Source organism: Muscardinus avellanarius (assembly GCF_963383645.1).
Source record: "Muscardinus avellanarius genome assembly, chromosome: 19".
NCBI lineage: Eukaryota > Metazoa > Chordata > Mammalia > Rodentia > Gliridae > Muscardinus > Muscardinus avellanarius.
In genome coordinates this window covers 36099989-36120180 of record NC_137805.1, presented here as the reverse complement: position 1 = coordinate 36120180, position 20192 = coordinate 36099989, and the positions used below count along the sequence as shown (strand labels likewise).

The 20192-nt window shown below is 45.9% G+C and overlaps 1 protein-coding gene across 8 annotated transcripts in view; it reads right to left on the bottom strand.

Annotated features, from left to right (window-relative positions):
- The window catches only part of PTPRT (protein tyrosine phosphatase receptor type T), a gene marked incomplete at both ends in the record, with an annotated part of 1183313 nt that overhangs the window by 1149373 nt on the left and 13748 nt on the right, over window positions 1-20192 (bottom strand). The window lies entirely within an intron of this gene.

Sequence of the window (20192 nt, the reverse complement as noted above, 5' to 3'; positions counted from 1 at the left end):
GAGGGAGGAAGGAAGGGTGGCTGGATGGCTGGTTGAGACAGGAGGATTACAAGTTTGAGAACAGCTTCAGCAGCTAAGTGAGACCCTCAGAATTTAGCAAAACCCTACTTCAAAATAAGAAATAAAAGGGGCTGGGGGCATAATTCAGATTGTACTTGGAATTGAACCAGCCCTAGGTTCAATCCCCAGTATCTCCTCCCAATACCACAAGAAAGAAAGAAAGGAAGAAAGGAAGAAAGGAAGAAAGAAAGAAAGAAAGAGAATTAGAAGAATAATGAAACTTTGAGGCACAACTCCTAACTCACCTGAAGACAGAGAAGGATGCCCACAGCAAGGCCACCTCAAGGAACCATTTACCTTTTGAGCCAACATAGCACAAGGAATTTGAACCTACTTTTCTAAGGACATCTGGATAAAACTTTACATATTTCATTCTGGATTCATTCCTCATCATGGAAATAATTATTCCATCAAATCCCATAACTATGCAGGAAAAGCCTGTCTCATGTTCAAAGTTAACCATAGGCTCAGGCTCCAAGGCTGAGCAAATAAGTGTACAACTGCATTTAATAACTTAGCCAAGGAAAAGGATTAAAAAGAAACACACCAGAATATGAAGGTACCTAACTACACAGTAGAATCACAAACAGATACCACCATTTACTTCTGTCCTACTTTATTACCTTTTTTTTCTCCAATGAGTTTGTTTCAGCTGTTTAGAGTAATCTATAACTAGGAAAAAGTAAAATAGATGAATGCGTCCCATGCAAGAGTGGCAATGAATAGGCTTGCAGGAAAGGGGGCTGAGCTGGGCTTCCTGTCGTGATCTGGACCCACAGATCTGTCTTAGGGCAGCTTAGTCTACACTTCCGCCTTCTCTGTCCCCTCTGGACTGGGTGAGGTTTCCCCAATCCCTCTCCATCCCCATTTATTCTTCAATCTGAGTAGCAAGGTCCACATGGTAGGTGTCTATTAAACATTTGTTAAGGGAATAAATAAATTCACAGCATCTTTTATTTTCCTTCACCTGTTCTTTCTTCCTCTGGCTCTGTCAATTTAGAGGATGATACTCAGGTGAATGATATTTCCTGGAAGAGACCATACAATTCATTACCCTTGTAACCTCAAAAATCATATTTGAAATCAAATATGCACAAGTGACAGGTAGAGGGTGTAAAAAATGGCACTCTCCCCAGCCCCTTAATTATATACTATATATCACACTTCTTCCAAGCTCTGAAAATGTCCCATTTAACATTCTACACTTGGATTTCAATTCCAAAACCTGAAATGGAGATTGTATTACTTAAACATTTCCCTGATCTTTTTTTTTTAATTTACCTGTTCCCCCATTTTTACCCTTCAAGTTCTGTCTACTCCCTACAGCCCTCCTCTGCTGTTATGCACTGGCAAGAAAATTTAGGAGAAGGCTCCTAATTCTTTTAATCCAGATATCATCATCCTAAGACAAAGGGACATGTACCCAGGGGCAAACACGTGAATGCCACATGCAGGTGTGTCAATGACACAGACAGAACTATCCCTTGGACTGTCCCTCCCCATGGGTCAGGCATCCGGAGATAAAGAATGGAAACCAGTGTTACAGAATTACTGAAAATTTGTTTAAAATGTATGTGTAAGCCAGGCATGGTGGTACATGTTTACCATCCCAGGACTTGGGAGGCTAAGGTAGGAGGATTGCAGGTTCTTGGCCAGCCTCAGCAACTTAGTGACGCCCTGTTTCCAAATAAAAACTAAAACAGAGATGCAGCTCAGAGGTAGAATGCCCCTGGTTTCAATCCCCAGAAAAAGAGTATATTTCTATGTGTTTGTGTGAGTTTGCACATACACATGTATGTCAACATAGGGGAGAGTCAGAAAGGTCATACATGGAGTAAAGATAACTAGCCCGACAGAAGATGAAGTAGAAAAGCCAACAGGCCAAAGAGATAGAAATGACAATTCTTATTTTATGTAGTTCAGATAAAAAAAAGGTGACAGAATTATGGATGGATGATGTCCTTATGTTTTGCCCTTTTATCTAATAAAAAAAAAAAACATGTATACCGGTGTATGTGTCTGTATAAAGGTTAGTTCCCTGACTTCAGGATAAAAACAAACACGTAAATGAAAACATATTGAAAAGCATCAGTGGAATTGAACGGCCCTAAATTGGCGCTCAGCCCTTGCCTGCCGGAGCCGCGGCGCACTTCTCAGGCCCTCTTCTCCAGACCCTAGCACCTTGAAACCAGTTTCAGTATTGCCCTTTCTGGCTTCCTGATCCACCCTCCCTCCCCTGACAACCTCTGACTATTCATTCTCCAAAGCCTCGTCTTTGCTCCACTTCTTCCCATGGGGACACCTTCCATCTGATACCCCAGGGAGGATCCTTTGGGCCACATATAACAGCAAATGTAACTCAAACTGATTCAGGCACTAAAATTATTTATTGTTGTACACTCCAGGAAAGTCTGAAAATCACATGAACTTCCAAAACCAATAATCTGTTCCTTCTTTGTTCTTCCTGCCCCGGGTCAGCACGATCCTTAGGCTGATGCCCTCCCCACTGGTGTGAATCCAGTGAGCACTGCCCTTCTTCCAGGACTTGGTACTGCACATTATGTTATCTAGATAGGAAGAGAGGGACTAGCTTCCCTTTGGGATCCTCATTGGCCCAGACAGGGTCACATGACCACTTAGTCACCAACTGGTATGCCCAGCAAAATGCATGAGCTGATTGGTTCAAGAACCCAAGCCTAGCCAGGCGTGGTGGCGCATGCTTGTAATCCCCGCGCTTGGGAGGCAGAGACAGGAGGATCGCGCAGGTTCGAAGCCAGCCGCACGCGCTGGCTTAGGAGACCCTGTTTCCAAATAAAAATGTAAAAATAGGTCTGGGAGTGTAGCCCGGAGGTAGAAGGGCTTCCAGGAACCCCAGTACCACCAAAAAAAAAAAAAAAAAGAACCCAAGCCTAAGCCAATCACTGTCTGTAGGACAAGTGGACAAATCTTGATTGACTAGAACCTGTTCACAGATTGGGAAAAGGGGTAATCAGCCAGGATATGCTTTCCTAGAGAATAAAAATATAAGTGGAGGGGAGAGTTCATGCTAGCAGACATCAAGAGAAATGGCTCCCACTATATCCTATCCCACTATATCCAATACGAAGAATCCTAGGAAGGTGTCTGAGATTGCTTTTCTCAGCCCCTGCTCAGTCACAAAGCAATGTAAAATCTATTTCCTGATCATCATAATGTGTCATGTGTGTGCTTGCACACACATATGCGCGCGCACACACACACACACACACACACACACACACATGCACATTTACTCCTATATCAAATTTACAAATCTTAATTCACACTATTCCCAAGTCTGATTCTGGACACACCTGATTCTGGACTTGACCTTTGGAATCCATCCTTTCACCAACTATGACAGTAATTATTTTTAAAAAGCAAAATGAACTATGTCACTCACCTACTTAGAACATCTCCATGGCTTCCCTCTGCCCTAAGACTCCCTAGTGTCACCATCAGTAGCCTGGCGAGCTGGCCCTGCCTGGACCTGCAGCCTCCTTCCCCACCACACCCACCTCACAGACCCTCAGCTCCCTGAACCTGCCAGGCTGGGTCTGAATTTTGCAGCTGGGGTTAGTTCCCTGTATTTCTAATCCCCCGTGTTTCACAACAGCCAACTCCTATTCCTCCTTCAAGACCTGAATCCCCTAACCCAACCCACTCCCAGCAGAGACGACTGATTCCTCATTCTGGCCACTTCTACACCTTAGCATCCTTACAGTGATGCATGGCTCGCACGTGTTGCAGCTGTTTCCCATCTGCTCTTATTCTACACCGGGAAAAATTTAACTCCGTTTCTGCCTATATTTAACAGTGGTGAAACATTAAATAACGAATGGAGGGAAAGAAAGGAGAAACGCTTGAATAGGGAGAGAGAGATAGGAGATACATATATATTCATTTGATGAAAGTTAAATTCAGTGCCGGGCGTGGTGGCGCACGCTTGTAATCCCCGCACTTGGGAGGCAGAGACAGGAGGATCGCGCAGGTTTGAAGCCAGTCGCTCGTGCTGGCTTAAGAGATCCTGTTTCCAAATAAAAATGTAAAAATGGGTCTGGGAGTGTAGCCCGGAGTTAGAAGGGCTTCCAGGAACCCCAGTACCACCACAAAAAAAAAAAAAAAAGTTAAATTCAGACAATGTAGCCCTCGTGAATGTCCCAATAAAGGTCACATGCCACGGTCCTTCTGTTTAGTTACTGGGCTCTGTTTTGTTTAAAGGTTTGCATAAAAGGATTAGAGCTATCAGTCAATGTAATTTCAATGGGATTGAATTTCTAGGGAGGACAGCAACTATCTCAGCATGGAATGGATAAGGGGATGAATAAATTATACCAAGCACACAGGAGGCTCACAGCCTCAGGCGTGAAACCAGATTCTTGGAATCAGGTGACTTGTGGAGAAACTTGGAGAGGATTCTAGCCCTTCCCCAAGAGAAAGAACAACTGCAGGGGAGAGAAGATGCCCCTCGTCTACTTCCTCTGGTCTCTGGGGGAGGAAAAACCCAACACCAACCTGCTAAGAGCCATTACTACTCTCCCAGAAGAGGTGTTCCTTGAAACCACTTAGCTCTCTTTCAAAACTATCTAGGTTTTTCTTGCTCTTGAGAAATTAGTGGCCTGGGCCCTCAGCACAAGACTTGAGGAGTGTAACGAGAGCCAAGTCACATGTTAGACTCCTCTTCGCACTGTCCCTCCACACAAGCACTGCGCATCCCCTTCATCGTTTTCTCTGGGTATCTTTACACCATGCTCTCCCCAAGCGATGCTAAACTTCACTGAGGCTCAGGGAGGCGCAGGGAGTGATGGGGGCCCTGTCCTGGTGCTTCTGTACCTGCTCCTAATTTCAGAAGGTAAAGGTTTTATTTCCTGTTCAGTGCTGGGACAGGACCTGCAGGTCACATGAGCAGGCTCCACCTGCCTCAAACATGAACAACTTGCACATCCCAGGAGCTCAGAGTCGGGAGCTGCACCATCAGGAGGTTCTTAGCAACATCTGTTTTCTAGATGAGAAAAATGAGGCCCAAATAGGAGGCTGAGTTCCTATGGTTTGCTGGCAGGTTGATGACCAGAAGAGGACTGGAATCTACGGCTCTGAGCTCAAGGAACCCAAGTGACAGGAGAGTGGAAAGATAGGCAGATGGCTGGGTAGGAGAGAGGGACAGGAAGAGGGCTTCGGAAGGTGACTGACTAGCATCTTTTACAAAAGTCGGATCAGAACAAATTCTCCTCCCATGGCTGTGCTGTTCCACGGCTGGAAACATGTCCTGAGACCCTGCCCAGCCAACTTAAAAATTCCTGCGATGGCCTAAGGTTGGAGAAAGAGTGTGGGGGTTGGTTCAAACCCAATGTCAGCTTGGGGGGAGGGGAATTAAAGCACACACACTGCACACATGAGTCTCAGCTACAGATCCCCAAGAAGTGTGAGCACCTCCTGAAATAATTGCATCCCAAGAATTTACCAATGACAATTGTTACCAACCAACAAGTAGCCATTAGGGATAGCAATGAGCAGAGTGGAAACCCTAGAAGCAGATTCCTGGCTCTGCCAACCGGGTGACTCTGGCTTTGTGACCCTGGACCAGTCACTCAAGCCCTCCAAGCTCCGGGTTCCTCATGTGGTAAGTGATAATAAATAATATATGTAGCTGGTCGTGGTGGTGCATGCTTGTAATCCCCGCGCGCTTGGGAGTCTGAGACAGAAGGATCGCACAGGTTCGAAGCCAGCCTCAGCTACTTAATGAGGCTCTCAGAAACTTAGTGAGACCCTGTTTCTAAATAAAATATAAAATAGGTCTGGGAGTATAGCCCAAGGGTAGAAAGCCCCTGGGTTCCACCCCCAATACCACCAAAATAAATGAATAAATAAATAAATATGTAATAAGGACTGCCTAACAAACTTCTATTGAGTGGTGACAAAATCCTTCCCAACTGACTAGCATAGCGCCTGCAACAAAGTAACTGCTCAACAAAGTTAACAAAAATTACTATTTGTCATTGTTATTAGTATTCACATTTCACATAGAGTTTCCCCAGAGGCAGTGGTGTATGTGTGTGTGGGGGGGGGGTATTAAATATTGACCCTAGTGCACACACTACCTCCAAACTACACCTCCAGCCCTTTTTTTATTATTATTTCTTGTTTTGAAATAGGGTCTTATTAGGTTGCTGAGAGTCTCAGCAACTTGCTTAGATTGGCTTTGAACCTGCCATCCTCCTGCCTCAAACACTGGAATTACAGGCGTGCACACCACGCCCTGCTCAGAGGCAATTCTTGAGGTAAGGATTAGAGAACAGTTTATTGGGAAATTGGTCCTAGGAAACACAGACTAAAGGGAGATGTGGTATGCAGAAGGAAAGAAACGCACACAGGGTGCACTCCGCAACAACTGGGGCCTGACTCCACAGAGTTATCCACCTGCAGGGCCAGAGGGCTGAGAGCCTGCACGCCAACGCCCGCCTGCCGCTGGGTGAGAGCTGCTTGTAGGGCTGGACACACAGGAATCTGGGCGGGAGATGTTGTTTTGGCTTTAGAGAGATGCAGCTGGGCAGCGCACTGTGGGAGAAGGCCCCTTGGGTGAGAGCGGGCACCCTGGCACCTGCCGCAGCGTAGTCCAACGGTGAAGCGGCTTCGACGCCTCACGCAGGCGCAGTTCATCTGACTTCTTGGAACCTTGGTTTTCTATCTATAAAATGGCAGGAATAATCTTCCCTTTCACAGTTGGCTTGGGGATTTCACAAAATAATGCTTGTCAAAGCACCTGGCGTCGTGCCTGCCATGGGGAATTTCGGCTTTCTTTCTCTCTTTCTTCCAACCTTTCTGCCTCCCCACAGAGAGGGAAGGCTGGCTTCCACGCACAGGCCTTCAGAGGCGTGTTTTCTGGCTTAGAACATCATTCTCTGGCTGAGAGCACTCCTGCCTTGTAACAGACTCTCCGACATCGATAATGATCCTTTGAAATATCCCTTTCTTGGGTGCAGGAAGCAGAGGTGTTTGGAGAGAGAAGGCAATTCGTGTCCCCAAGGTCTCTTTACCTTCTGCTGCTGCTGCTGCGGATTATGACAGCCACCAAGTCAAGGCCTCCTGTCTGCAGAGCAAAAGGGTCAAGGCAGAGCCCTTCCTAACCTGGTTACATCCAGCACTGTTGGGCGCATGCTGCTGGGACATTGGCGGGGACACTGGCAGGCTGATCCAGAAAGGAGCCAGTCCTTCCTTCCCTCCCCTGGACAAAAAAAGACCCTCTCTAAAGACCCCGCAGGAAGCAGGCCTGCCCGGCACAGCCCACCAGCACATACAGCAGAGCAGCTCAGCCCCGGGAGACAAGTGCTTATGTGTGAACAAGAAGCCAGCAGAATACCAACGAGCAGGACGCCTCCGCGCCAGGAAACCCCCACAACGGCTATTTGTTTGGTGTCCTGGGAAAACCGAGCACCAACAGAGGCTTCGGGGAGGCATCTAAAAGCCAGAATCAAGGGAGAGAAGGTAACCAGCTCCAGACCCACCAGGCTCCGTTACCAACACACAAATGAGACCAGCTGATTAATAACATCTCTATTTAGATTTAGCAACGGTCCCCAGGAGGGGCAGCCACAGCACTCAGAGGTGCCTGCTGGCATGGATAAGGCAGAAAAATAAAATAAAATTAGGAGGTTGCTGCACACCAGGCTGGGACTAGGGTCTTATGCAAGGCCTCCTATTGATTGTTCTCAACAGCCCAGCAGGAGCATCATTGTCCTGTTCTACTGGTAAAAGGATTAAAGCTCAAAGGGCTGATCAATAATCTGATCTTAGCTGGGCGTGGTGGTGCACGCCTGACAGCCCAGCATTTTGGAGGCTGAGACAGGAGGACTGCAGGTTCAAAGCCAGACTCTGCAACTTAGTGTGGCCCTCCACACATATGAGTCTCTGTCTGAAATATAAAAATTTAAAAAAAATAGGGCCAGGGGTGTAGCTCATAGAGTGCCCCTGGATTCAATAGAAGGAGGAAGGAAGAAAGGGAGGGAGGGGAAGAATGGGTCTCATCACGGTAATATGGTGATTAAGGCAGATCAACCTTGATTAAGATTATCAACAGGTAAGCCCACATCTACCCATGAAGTCCATCTTGCAAGAATAATATTTTTTCATCTATAACATTTCCATGGGCAAGATGTAATGTGATACAAATGTTTTAATTCAGTTCGAAGCCAGAACATTGGTTTCTTCTGGGGCAAAAGAGGAGGGACACCTGAGAAGGATTCAGGGGGCATTAAGGCCTTGGTCCTGTTCTGCTCCCTGGTCTTGGTGGTAGTTTCATGATACTTCACCATGATGGGTTATCTAGTGACCAGTTTTTTTGTTTGGGTTTTTGTTTGTTTGTTTGTTTGTTTGTTTGTTTGTGGTGCTAGGGATTGAGCCTGGGGGCAATTCTACACACTGAGCTACACCTCCAGCCCTACTTTATTTTTCATTTCAAATTAGGGTCTCCATAAGTTGCTAAGAGCCTTGCTAAATAATGGCTGAGGTTGGCTTTGAACCTGCAATCCTCCTGTCTCAGCCTCCCAAGTACTAGGATCACAGTTGTTCACCACCATGATCAGCAAGCAGTTTTGTTTTCTCTGAATATATATATATATATATATATATATATATATATATATATATATAATGTTATACTAATGAATGAATTGGAAAATCATGGCCCTCTGGCCAGCTGCCCATTTTATAAATAATATTTGAATATTTGACTGGAACACAGCCATCTCTTCTCTGTTTTTACACTATCCATGGCTACTAATCTGACCCTTTATAGACAATTTCACTGAGTCCTGTGGACACTATTACAGAGCCCAGTTGATTGGGGCATATATTGGATCCATCTTTCTGCCTGTGCTTTTGTTAGCCAAACATGGAAATGAGATTGCAGAATGTAAGAATACATCAAGTGCCGTGAATGAGAAAGCGCTTCATGTTATCTTGACGTGTTTGTTAAAAGAATTTATAAGTTAGCTTATAAAAATGCATACATACAATGAGAAGATATGTAAGGAAATCAGAATGAGCAGAGGAAAATTAAGACCAAAGGAAAGCTGGGTGTGGTGGCGCACGCCTGTCATCTCAGTGCTTGGGAGGCTGGGAGTGAGGACGGCAGGTTCACGGCCAGCCCCAGCGACATAGGAAGGCCTTGCTTCAAAATAAATAAAAAAAAGAAAAGAAATAGGGTTTGGGGTGTAGCTTGGAGGTAGAATCTCACACACACACACACACACACACACACACACGCACGCACGCACACACGCACACACGTGTGCGCACCAAAGGGAAAGACAGGTGGTCCAGAAATCCCCGATCATGATTGTTTCCATAAATACTAAGACTGGGATACAACTACAAGAATGCTAGGCCAAGCTCACAACTATCCCCAGCATGGGCCAGAGAACATCCCAGCCCAGGCACACAGCTGAAAGGTAGCTGTTCTTGACAAAAAGCACCTTTACCCCATTTTTTCTGCAAAAACATAACTCGTTTTTTGCTCTGATGGGCAAAACATCCCTCAGGAGCCTACCTTTCGCCAACTGCCATGTGGCTCTGCCTGTCCCCATCTGGGCGGCTGGCACAGGCCTCAGCAAGCTGAGCAGCGGGCCCAGGAGGGTCCTCAGACCATGGCTCCCTCACAGTGACCTACTTGGGATCAGAGCAACATTTTAGACTATAACTGTGTTTTATGGGTCATAAATATTGCACAGATGTTCCTTATTTACACAGACTTGGTAGATTATTATGGCAACATTACCATGCTAATATGGTGATTCCTGCTTCTGAAACTGGAGGGCAGGAAGCAAGGAGATGTAATTAAACAAGCGTGGTGCACATTCTTAGATGTTGTTTAATAAACAAAACAACAACAACAAAAAACATGACCTGAAACTCTGACTCTGTTTTAGTTCACAACTGACACTTGATGTCAAGAGTTAAATTATTCCTGAGGCCAAGTATGGCGGTGCACACCTCTAATCCCAGTACTTGGGCAGCTGAGGTTCAAGGACAGCCTCAGCAACCTAGACAGACTCTCAGCAACCTAGTGAGACTCCGTTTAAAAATAAAAAATAAAATGTGTCTGGGGGTGTAGCTTGGAGGCAGAGCACTCCTGGGTTCACTCCCCAGTACCTCAATAAATAAATAGATATAAATAAATAAATAAATTTTTCATGAGATAGCATTTGTCAGGATAGGAAAATAATAAATAATAACAAGAAAAGTGCTTAGTATGAGTGCTTAGTATGTGCTCTATACACGTGTGAACTCTCTTAATCCTCAGAGCAACCTGATGAAGTAGAGCTTATCACCATGATCCCTGGACAGATAAAGAAACTGAGGCAGAGCTCAGAAGCTCAGGAACTGTTTTGCAGCAGAGCCAGCAGCATCTGATGCTGGAGCCTCGTTCTGTTCACACCTGCACGTTAAGCAGTGGTCTTAGAATAGTGATGGGTCTGCACAGGCAAAACCTGTGTTTTGTGCCATCTACCCTGGTGGCTGAAGCAACACATAAAGCAATGTCCCAAAATAATCCCTGGGAATCAGAGCATTGCCTCCCTCAGACAGATGCCCATGGTCCATCCTGCAGAGGTCTGGGGCTGCCGTGCTCCCCCTCCGGCCACTCCTGTTCAGCCCCTCGTGGCTCCAGCCACACTGAAGACTGGCTTTCTATGAGGACCCACTGGGCACTGGCTTAACCAGGCAGCTCTCCACTCCTTTCTTTTTTTTTCTTTTTTTCTTTTTTGTACAGGAAGGCTGAATTCAGGAGCATCCTACCTCCAACCTCCAACCTACAGGCCAACCCCTATTTTTTTTTTTTTTTGAGACAGGTCACTAAGTTGCTGAGGTTGGCCTTGAACCTGTGATCCTCCTATCTCAGCCTCCCTAGTACTGCGATTATAGGAATGTGCCATGGTGCCTGGCTTCTCATGCCTCTTTCTTGACTCACTGCTCATAGCCAAGCATCTCACTTTCCAGAACCATCCTGACTCCAGACAAATGAGCTGTCCCCAGAGGATGGTCCTTGCAGCTGCGTCTTAAGTCTACCACGTCTGCATGGTGACAGCCAACACACCCATCTGCTTCCCAAAACCAGACAGTGAGCACCCTGAGGATGAGATTCATCCATCAGGTCTCCACTGCCAGCCCAAGCAACCCAGTGGCGGACCCACAGGGGAAACCCAGTGTTTTGGTTAGCTATATGTTGTCCCCTGAAGAGCTCCTATATTAATGCTAGGAGTTGATAAAATTCGGTCATGAGGGCTGTAATCTCATCAGTGTGTGAATCCACTGTAATAGACTCACTGTGTGGTAACCTAGGCGGGTGAGGTGTGGATGAAGAAGGTGGGTCTCTAGGGGTGTGGCTTCGGGGACTGTGCTTCTGTCTTTGAATCCCCTTGCCTGCTGGCTCTCTGCTTATGGCCTCCATGAGGTGAGAGCAGAGCCCTTGGTCTCTCCCTCTGTTTGCCCCAGTCATGCCCTGAGCTCCATAGATATAACCTGGCCTGACATGGACTGAAACTCTGGGCTCTCCAAAACAGTGTAAGCAAATAAATCCCCCTTCCTCTCAGCTGTGTGGTCAGTTGTCTTGGATTAGAGCAGTGAGAATGTTGGCTAAGACACCCAGACAACACTGGTGGACCAAGGAGGCTGGCAAGGGGAAGAGCAGAATGGAAATCTAACTCTGACAGCACAAGGATGCTCTTCCAGGAGCCGCAGCAATCCTTACTAAGATCTGCCATGAAACAGTCAGCATCCTCCTCCCAGTTTCTGAGTCTTCAGAATAAACATGCACAGTCAACACTGAGTCGGACAGTGTGTTTGCTTTTTGACATTCCACTTTATAACTCAAATCTTGCTTGGACGGTCACCCTGGCCCTCGGTCCCAGGCACTGCTCACACGAGGGTGCTTGCATGGTCCAGACAGCACAGCCACGAGGTGAAGAGGAGGCTGTGTGCAAGGCAGTGGAGGGTTCCTACAGGTGATGTGGGTAGCTCTGTGCTTCATACACGCGACAGGTGTCCTCAGAGAAGCCTTCAGCAACATGTCCACCAACAAAGTGGTTCTCTCAAATGTGCCCTCGAGATTGTGAGAACAGGGACAAGGAGAGAAGAAGGAGACATAAACACACCTACTCCTCAGTCTCCCTTTTAGAAACTGTGCTACTAAGAATGAGTTGCAGCTGGGTGTGGGAGCACACACTTGTAATCCCAGTACTTGAGAAGCTGAAACATGAGGATCACAGGCTCGCAGCCAGCCTCAGCTACTTAGTGAGGCCCTCCACAACTTAGTGAGACCCTGTTTCAAAATATAGAGTTAAAAATAGAGCTGAAGGTGTAGTTTGGAGGTAAAATACCCCTGGGTTCAGTGCCAAGTACCGCAAAAAAAAAAAAGATAAATATTTAGTTACAAACTGAAGGGTTGAGGTTTGAAATGTGAAACTCCTACATGCTAGAAGAGTGAAATGAAGAAGGAGAAAAGTATTTGCAAAGCTAAAAACCTATGAAATCCTAAGCACACTGCAAATATTTCACCCTGTTCCTCCCTTGAGTGCCATGCAATACACTCTTGATTTGGGGGCGCTATTTAAAATATTAAATGAGCCGGGCGTGGTGGCGCACGCTTGTAATCCCCGCGCTTGGGAGGCGGAGACAGGATCGCGTAGGTTTGAAGCCAGCCTTAGCTGGCTTAAGAGACCCTGTTTCCAAATAAAAATATAAAATAGGTCTGGGAGTGTAGCCCGGAGGTAGAAGGGTTTCCAGGAACCCCAGTACCACCAAAAATAAAAAAATAAAAAATATTAAAATATTAAAAGAAAAATTAAATGATGGGTAATAAACTTAATTTCTGAATGGCTTACCTTAGATTCCAGTCATCTCTGCTTACTGACAATGGCATTTTGTGATCATGAGAAAATAAGCTTATTCTTGGGGAAAAGGATGTGCCGGCGCAGAGGAAGCAGAAGCTGAAGCTGAAGAGCCAGCCTCAGACTCCGCTCATCCGCACAGTCTATCACTGCTGACTGAGCACCAACACGTGCCAGGGGCTTTCCAGGGGGTGAGCAAGACAGTGTTGATTGCATTCAAGGGGGAGAAACAAACCAACAAGGAACAAAGACTTTGAGATGGTTGAAGTTATTGATCTGTCAATGTACCCAAGCAGATATGGACAGAAAGGAGAGAGATCCGAGCTGACGTTGAAAAGGAGAAGAATCTCAAGTGGAGAGAATAGCAAGAGAAAAAGTCCTGGGGTTGGCATAGGTCTCACGATTAGGGAAGGAGAATGAGCCCCAGCACAGCTACAAAAGGAGTCCCATGAGCCTTTTCCATAAAAGACCAAATCATATTTATTTTGGCCCTTGCAGGAAAAATGGTTTCCATTGCAGCTACTCAGTTCTACTGTAAACATAGAAGTAGTCATAGATAATACAGAAATAAGTGGACAATGAACCAAGATGTCCCGATACCACACCTGTTTACAGACACTGAAATCCAAATCTCACGCCATCTTCGTGCACTACAAAATGGTCTTCTTTTGCTTCAGCATCCACGTTTGGAAAATGTAAAGGCCGTTCTTAGTTCACAGGCCAAACACAGACAGTGAATCACAGGGAATCAGTCTGCTGTCTCCGACCTTAAACTTATTCAAGCCAGCAGTGGTGGTGCATGCCTAGAATCCCAGTACCGGGGATGCTGAGACAGGAAGATTGCAGGTTCAAGGATAACCTCAGACATAGCGAGGCTCTCTGCAATCTAGCTAGACCTTGTTTCAAAAAAAAATATTAAAAAGCAGGTTGGGGGCGTAGCTCAGAGGTAGAATGCCCATACCCCCTGAGTTCAATCTCCGGTACCTACAAAAGAACCCTCAAGTAAGTGGAATTGGAGACATTATTAGGAACCAGATTTTATGGGCAATAAGCAAGAGCTTGGCCTTAGGTTTTATTTATTCTGAGTAAAAATGTATTGATTCGAAACAGGGTAGGGACAGGGTCTGATTTATGCTTTTAAAAAATGACTTTGGCGGTTGTGTGGAGATTCTGATGGTGTCATCAACTTCCTTGGGAAATGTGTCAATAAGGAATGTCCTCTGGACTACAGAGTCTCCCGTCAGAGGCTCTATGGGGCTGTTGCCTTCTCTGTGCACCTGAATCACTAGGATTTTTCTATTTCTCTCCAATGCTGATTCTCAGTCCACACTTCTAAAGATATTCCCACATTCTTCCATCAGAACACATGGCCTTGGAGACATGATGTTGGAGGCTACATTTCCAGAATTTTATTTTGCAACTGAAGTCATCTGACTGGTAACCAATCTAAATAGTCAACACTTTCTGTGCGCCTGACAGCCTCCCACCTCCTCCCTCTCCGCGTACACACCTTTGAGATTGCAACTGACAACTCTGCATACATATGTAGTATTGTTTCAGCTGTTACACTCTATAATTCCATTCCCCCTCCATTCCCTAAGCCCCTCCATCACTCCACTGGGGTCTCTGCTCTTCTACCTGGTGTTACACTTATTTTCCTCTAGCTTCCACATGAAAAGGAAAACGTACAACTCTTTATTTTTTTGAAACTGGCTAATCTTACTTAGAATAAGATTCTTGAGTTCCATCCATTTTCCTGCAAATGACATGATTTTTGTTCTCCTTTATGGCTGAGTAAAATCCCATTGTGTGTATGTACCAGTTTTGTGATCCATTCATCTGTTTGTTGATGGACATCTAGATTGGTTACGTAATTTGGCTACTGTAAATTGTGCTGCTATGAACATGGATATGCAAGTATCATTATGATATTCAATTCCTTTGGAAAGATGCCCAGGATCACCGCTGCTGGATCATATGGTGATTCCATTCCCAATCTTCTGAGAAACCTCCAGACCGATCTCCACAGTGGCTATACTAGTTTTCAGTTCCCTCAACAGTGTATTAGAGTTCCTACTTCCCCACATCCTCACCAGCATTTATTATTGTTTCTGTTCTTGATGGCTGCCAGTCTAACTGGAGTTACATGGAATCTCTGTATAATTTTGATTTGCATTTCCCTGATTGCTAATGATCTTTTCATACATTTATTGGCCATTGGTAGCAAAATCTCTATTCCACAGGACTGTTCCCTATGCTCGTATAAATTTCCCATGGGAAATAAATGTTATTTTTAACTAGGAGCCTAAACTGTCAATTTGCTCTCCTGAAGAGTGAGTTCAAGGGAAAGCAAGCCAGAGAAAGAGGAGCAGCAGCTCTCCCTCCATGGGAACGCATCCTGAAGCGACTCAGCCTGCAGACCACGTGCTCCGCCCCACAGCTGTCCTCGGAGCGCCTCGCGGGCTCTCTGCCCTCTCCCATCCACCTGTGCTGCCCTGTGTCCACTTCCTCCCACTTGACTTCACTCAAGCTGCTCCTAAGAATTCCTGACTTTCTGATCGCGAGCTTACCAGAGAGCTAAGGTTGGTCCTTTAATTCAATTTGCTACTCCAAATACTTGAATCCCAGGTTCATTAGGTTGCAGGCATCATGCTAAACACTACAGCAGACACTCCAAGAGCCGCATCTGCAAAGCCTTTAAAAGTGGTCCACATGCCGGGCGTGGTGGTGCACGCTTGTAATCCCAGCGTTCGGGAGGCTGAGACGGGAGGACTGAGGTTCACCGACAGCCTCAGCTAACAAGTGAGGCCCTTTGCAACTCAGTGAGACCCCGTTTCAAAATAAAGAATAAAAAATAGGGCTGGGGGATATAGCTTGGAGGTAGAATGCCCCTGGGTTTCATCCCCAGTACAAAAAAAAAGTGTTCCACACATTTCCCTGATAGAAGGGGGCCATGGTGTGCACCCCAGTTTTGGCACCTAGGGAGCAGTTCATAGGGCTTGCCCCAGTCTTCACTTCATGTGTGGCCTTGTGGTGGCCCTTTAATGCACCTAAGACGCAGCTTCCTGTCTGCCAAGGGTGGCAGCAATTGTGAAAAGCAAGGATTTAGAGGCAATGATATGCCTGAAAATAAAGCATTATGAAAATGGAATCATTGGGATTAGAGAAAACAATTTCACCTTTTATCTGTAAAAAGATTAGTTATTGTTTGGGAGCCTGCACCTGTTTTCTTCCTCCTGACATCATAATTGTCCTGACTGCCACTACATCTTCAGCAAAGCAATAAGGCAGGGCCTCGGGGGGCTGAGCAGGAGCAGAGCATCCTCTGCCCATGGGCCCGGCAGCTCCCGCTACTCAGTTTATTGAGATTTCACCGCGGCTTCTTAGAGTTTCCCTTCCTCTTCTCTAGCGATCAGGCCATCTTTTTATTTACCACTGCGGCAGGCCTGTCTCCCTGGAATAGCAAGTGTTCCTCCCTCTAAACCTTCTGAGCTTAGGAAAGCAGATGAAAACATATTAAAAGTTTTTCTAAAACTTCTGCAAAGCAAAGTGAGAGCGACCAGCCCCTGGAGGAAGAGTCAAGGGGTTCTCCCTTGGAGAAAAGACAAGAGCTTCGTGTGTGATCTGCATCTTTCTGGCTGCTCAGAGGACCTTCAACTTCTTTCTAGATTCAGCCCAGTGCATTAGAAGGGGAGCCTGCTAAATGAGCAGGGTCTGGATAGGACAAGAAAGGAATTTTTATGCCATGTTTGGTATATAGTTACCATTTACTGTTTCTAAGTAGACTTCATCTGTAGCCGACTACAGCATCTACTACAGGTATACACATGTGTCTGCACGTCTAATGCACACCCATGGGACTGTAAACATAGTTGGTATGCAGTAGAAATTCACACTTAAAATGGTAATAATTTTCACACTGTTCATTCGCCTTTTTACATATGTTACTTCCATTTAGCTCACAGTCATCTAGCGAGATAGACACTATTGTCCTCAATTTCTGGGAAGAAAATAAGGGCTCAGAGAAGTTAACTAATTTTCCCACAGACACACAGAGGATAAGAAGGATCCCAAGCAGTCTTACCCCAGAGCCAGTTCTGATAAAAAACATCTTCAGATATTACTGTGAGATCAAGTCACATTATCAGTTTTCCTAACGAACAGCAATAAACTCTAATCCACCCATGAAATTGAGATTTATCACATGATTCATGCATGAACGACCAATTCATCATAAGAAGAATCATAGCCACCACGGCTACTAACATATTCTTGGCAAGTTACGTGCATCAACTCAAACCCTCACAAAACCCTGCCATCTCAGAGAGCTGAGTGGTACCCTCTCCTTTCAAAACCGAAAGGAAGACCCACCACCCACACCAGGAGAGCACACTGATTGGCGTAGGCCCTTGGCAGGATTGACAGATGATGGGCCTTTGCTCTCTAGACGAGCAGTTCTCCAATGTCCACATCCATCAGACTCATCTGGGAAAGGGTAGTAAGAACACAAACTGCTAGGCCCCACTCCAGAGGTTTTCAATCAGTGGATCTGGGTGGAGCTCAAAATCTGCATCTCTGCTCAAGTGAGTGAGGCCTCCAGGGAGCTCCCAGCAATAGCACCACCACCAAGAGTGCACGCCGCTTACTGAGCACTGCCGTGAGCCCAGCCCCATGCTAAACAGTGTGCATGCATCACCTCACTGGTGTCTCCTAACCACAACACAAGCAAGTTGCAGCTATTAATCTCACTTCATAGATTAGTAAATTGAGGTTCAGAGGACTCAAGTAACTTGGTCAAGGTCATATACTTATGAATTAGCCAAGCACTGACTTGAGCCCGCAGGGTCTGAGATCAGAGTCTGCACTTTTAGCCACTATGTGGTTTCCTTCATGGCAGAGCAAACGGGCCTGACACTGGAACTGATTCCACAAGGAAGACTCAGCACAGAACCAAAACAGCATCTTGGGGACTAAACCTGAAATCTGAGGTCACAGAACCAAAGCTCAGAGGGGATCTACTGGTCCTTTATTATGGCGTACACAGTGAGAAAGTCCAGCAGGGCGGGGTTTGGTGCTTTCAGAAACCCAGACATAGAATGAGGCAGGCTCATTCCAGAATCCAGCCAGGCATGGTGGCCCACACTTGTAATTCCAGTACTCAGGAGGCTGAGACAGGAAGATCATATATTCAAAGCCAGCCTCAGCAACTTAGCAAGGCTCTCAGCAACCTAGTGAGACCCTGGTTCCAAACAGGAAATAAAATTGGGCTGGGGGTATATCTCAGAGGTAGAATGCCTCTGGGTTCGATCCCCAATACACACAAAAAATGCAGAATCAGAGATTCTTGCGGCAAAATCTGTAATGTTCTACATCTTACAAATTCAAAGGCAATCCCACCTGACAGCTTGAGCCTCAACCTCTCCTTTGTAAAACTGGAAGAGTAATCACGCACCCTGTGGGTTAAATGAACTCAGTAAACTATGTCTAGCCGAAAGGCATTTCCCTAAGATGTTGTATTTACCAAAGCCCAGAGGTCTGAAGACTGTAGGCTGAGGTTCTAGGACACAGCACCTGCATCCACTGGGCTCCTAAGAAGATCACTGGCAGCTACATAGGGGCTTGACCTCTGTTTCAGGAGAGGTGGGCATCTCTCATGGGTCCTCCTCTAATAGGGCTGGGTGGGACGCCGACTCACTTGGGGAGGGGAGAGCTGCTTTCTTGCACAGACAGCCCCTCTCTCCCATGCCTCTTACTGCCAAGAACATTTTCTAACACTCAGCATCACATGATGGTTAAAAACCTGGACTCTGAAATGAGACATCCATAGTATTACCACAGCCGAGACCTTGAGCCCTCCTGAAATCAGTCCTCTCGTCTGACATATGATGATATGTTTCAGAAACTTAAAATGTCTCCCAGAGCTCATGTGGTAGATAAGGTAGCCATTGGAGGCGAAAATTGGCTGCTAGGGAAGGGTCCCTGGGGGTGGTGAGGGAGAGTGTGTATGTCCGGGGCCCTTCCAGCTGCAGCATCTGATCTCTGACCCCTTTGCTCTCTGCAAAGGGAGCAATTTTTTTTTTTTTTTTGTGGTACTGGGGTTCCTGGAAGCCCTTCTACCTCCAGCTACACTCCCACGGGCTACACTCCCAGACCTATTTTTATACTTTTTTATTTGGAAACAGGGTCTCTTAAGCCAGCTTAGCTGGCTTTGCATCTGCGCGATCCTCCTGTCTCTGCCTCCCAAGCGCAGGGATTACAAGCGTGCACCACCACGCCTGGCGAGGGAGCAGTTTTAAATTTTAAATTTTTAACATTTTAATTTGAAACTTTGAATTTTTTTAAAAAATTCAAAAATCTGTCCCCTGAGGTTATTACGAGAATTAAGTGAAGTCTTAGAATTCTCCTAAAAGAAGTCTCATGGAAGTTTCTAAGAAAGGCTTCCCACCTAGGAATTTCAAAAAGGACTTAATTTTTCCCATAAGTGTGAATTTAGAACAGTGGGCGGCACAAAGTAAACCAGAGAAAGAGCCAAAAGTGGAGCTCAGACAGTCTAAGGCGGAGAGTCCAGGCTCGAGTCGCTCGGGTTCAAGTCCCAGCTCTCCCACTCACTCGCGTGTGACCTCTGTCTCACTCTGTTCTTTGGTTCTGATGATAATTGAACCCACATTATAAGATCGTTACAGAGAATGGATGAGTGACAATTACAAAGCCTTTGAAAAGTGTCTGGCTCATTATGACTACTTGCGCTATGCAGTGGTGTTGGCGGTCCCTGTTTGGTAGTCAGTTCCTCTCCTGCATTTATTCCCCGGGTGTTCAGTTTGGATCCTTCGTGCTCGGCAGACACACCCTGGTGCACCTGTGTTTTTCATAACTTTCAAATCTGGTCCCTATTATTATCCCTCTATCATCCATCATTTCACCAAAATGATTTGACAACTCCTTCTATTTTCTGCTTTCCATTCCAACAGGAGCCAAATGCTCTTCCCCTCTGTATACTTTTGGGGTTTAAAAATCTTCATCCCCATCCTGGGAGAATGAAGAGCCCTGCTGTCACACTCTGATTGGAACTGTGCTAAAAGAGTCACTGTTAGCAGTGAACAATCCTGGAACACAATTCTGCTTCACCCCTTGTTCCTAAAGACTTCACAAGTCACTCCTTTTGAACAAACTGGGAGTGGTGTCAAACAACAAAACTGACTGGTTGGGGAAAGGTAAATTTTTAATATATTTAAC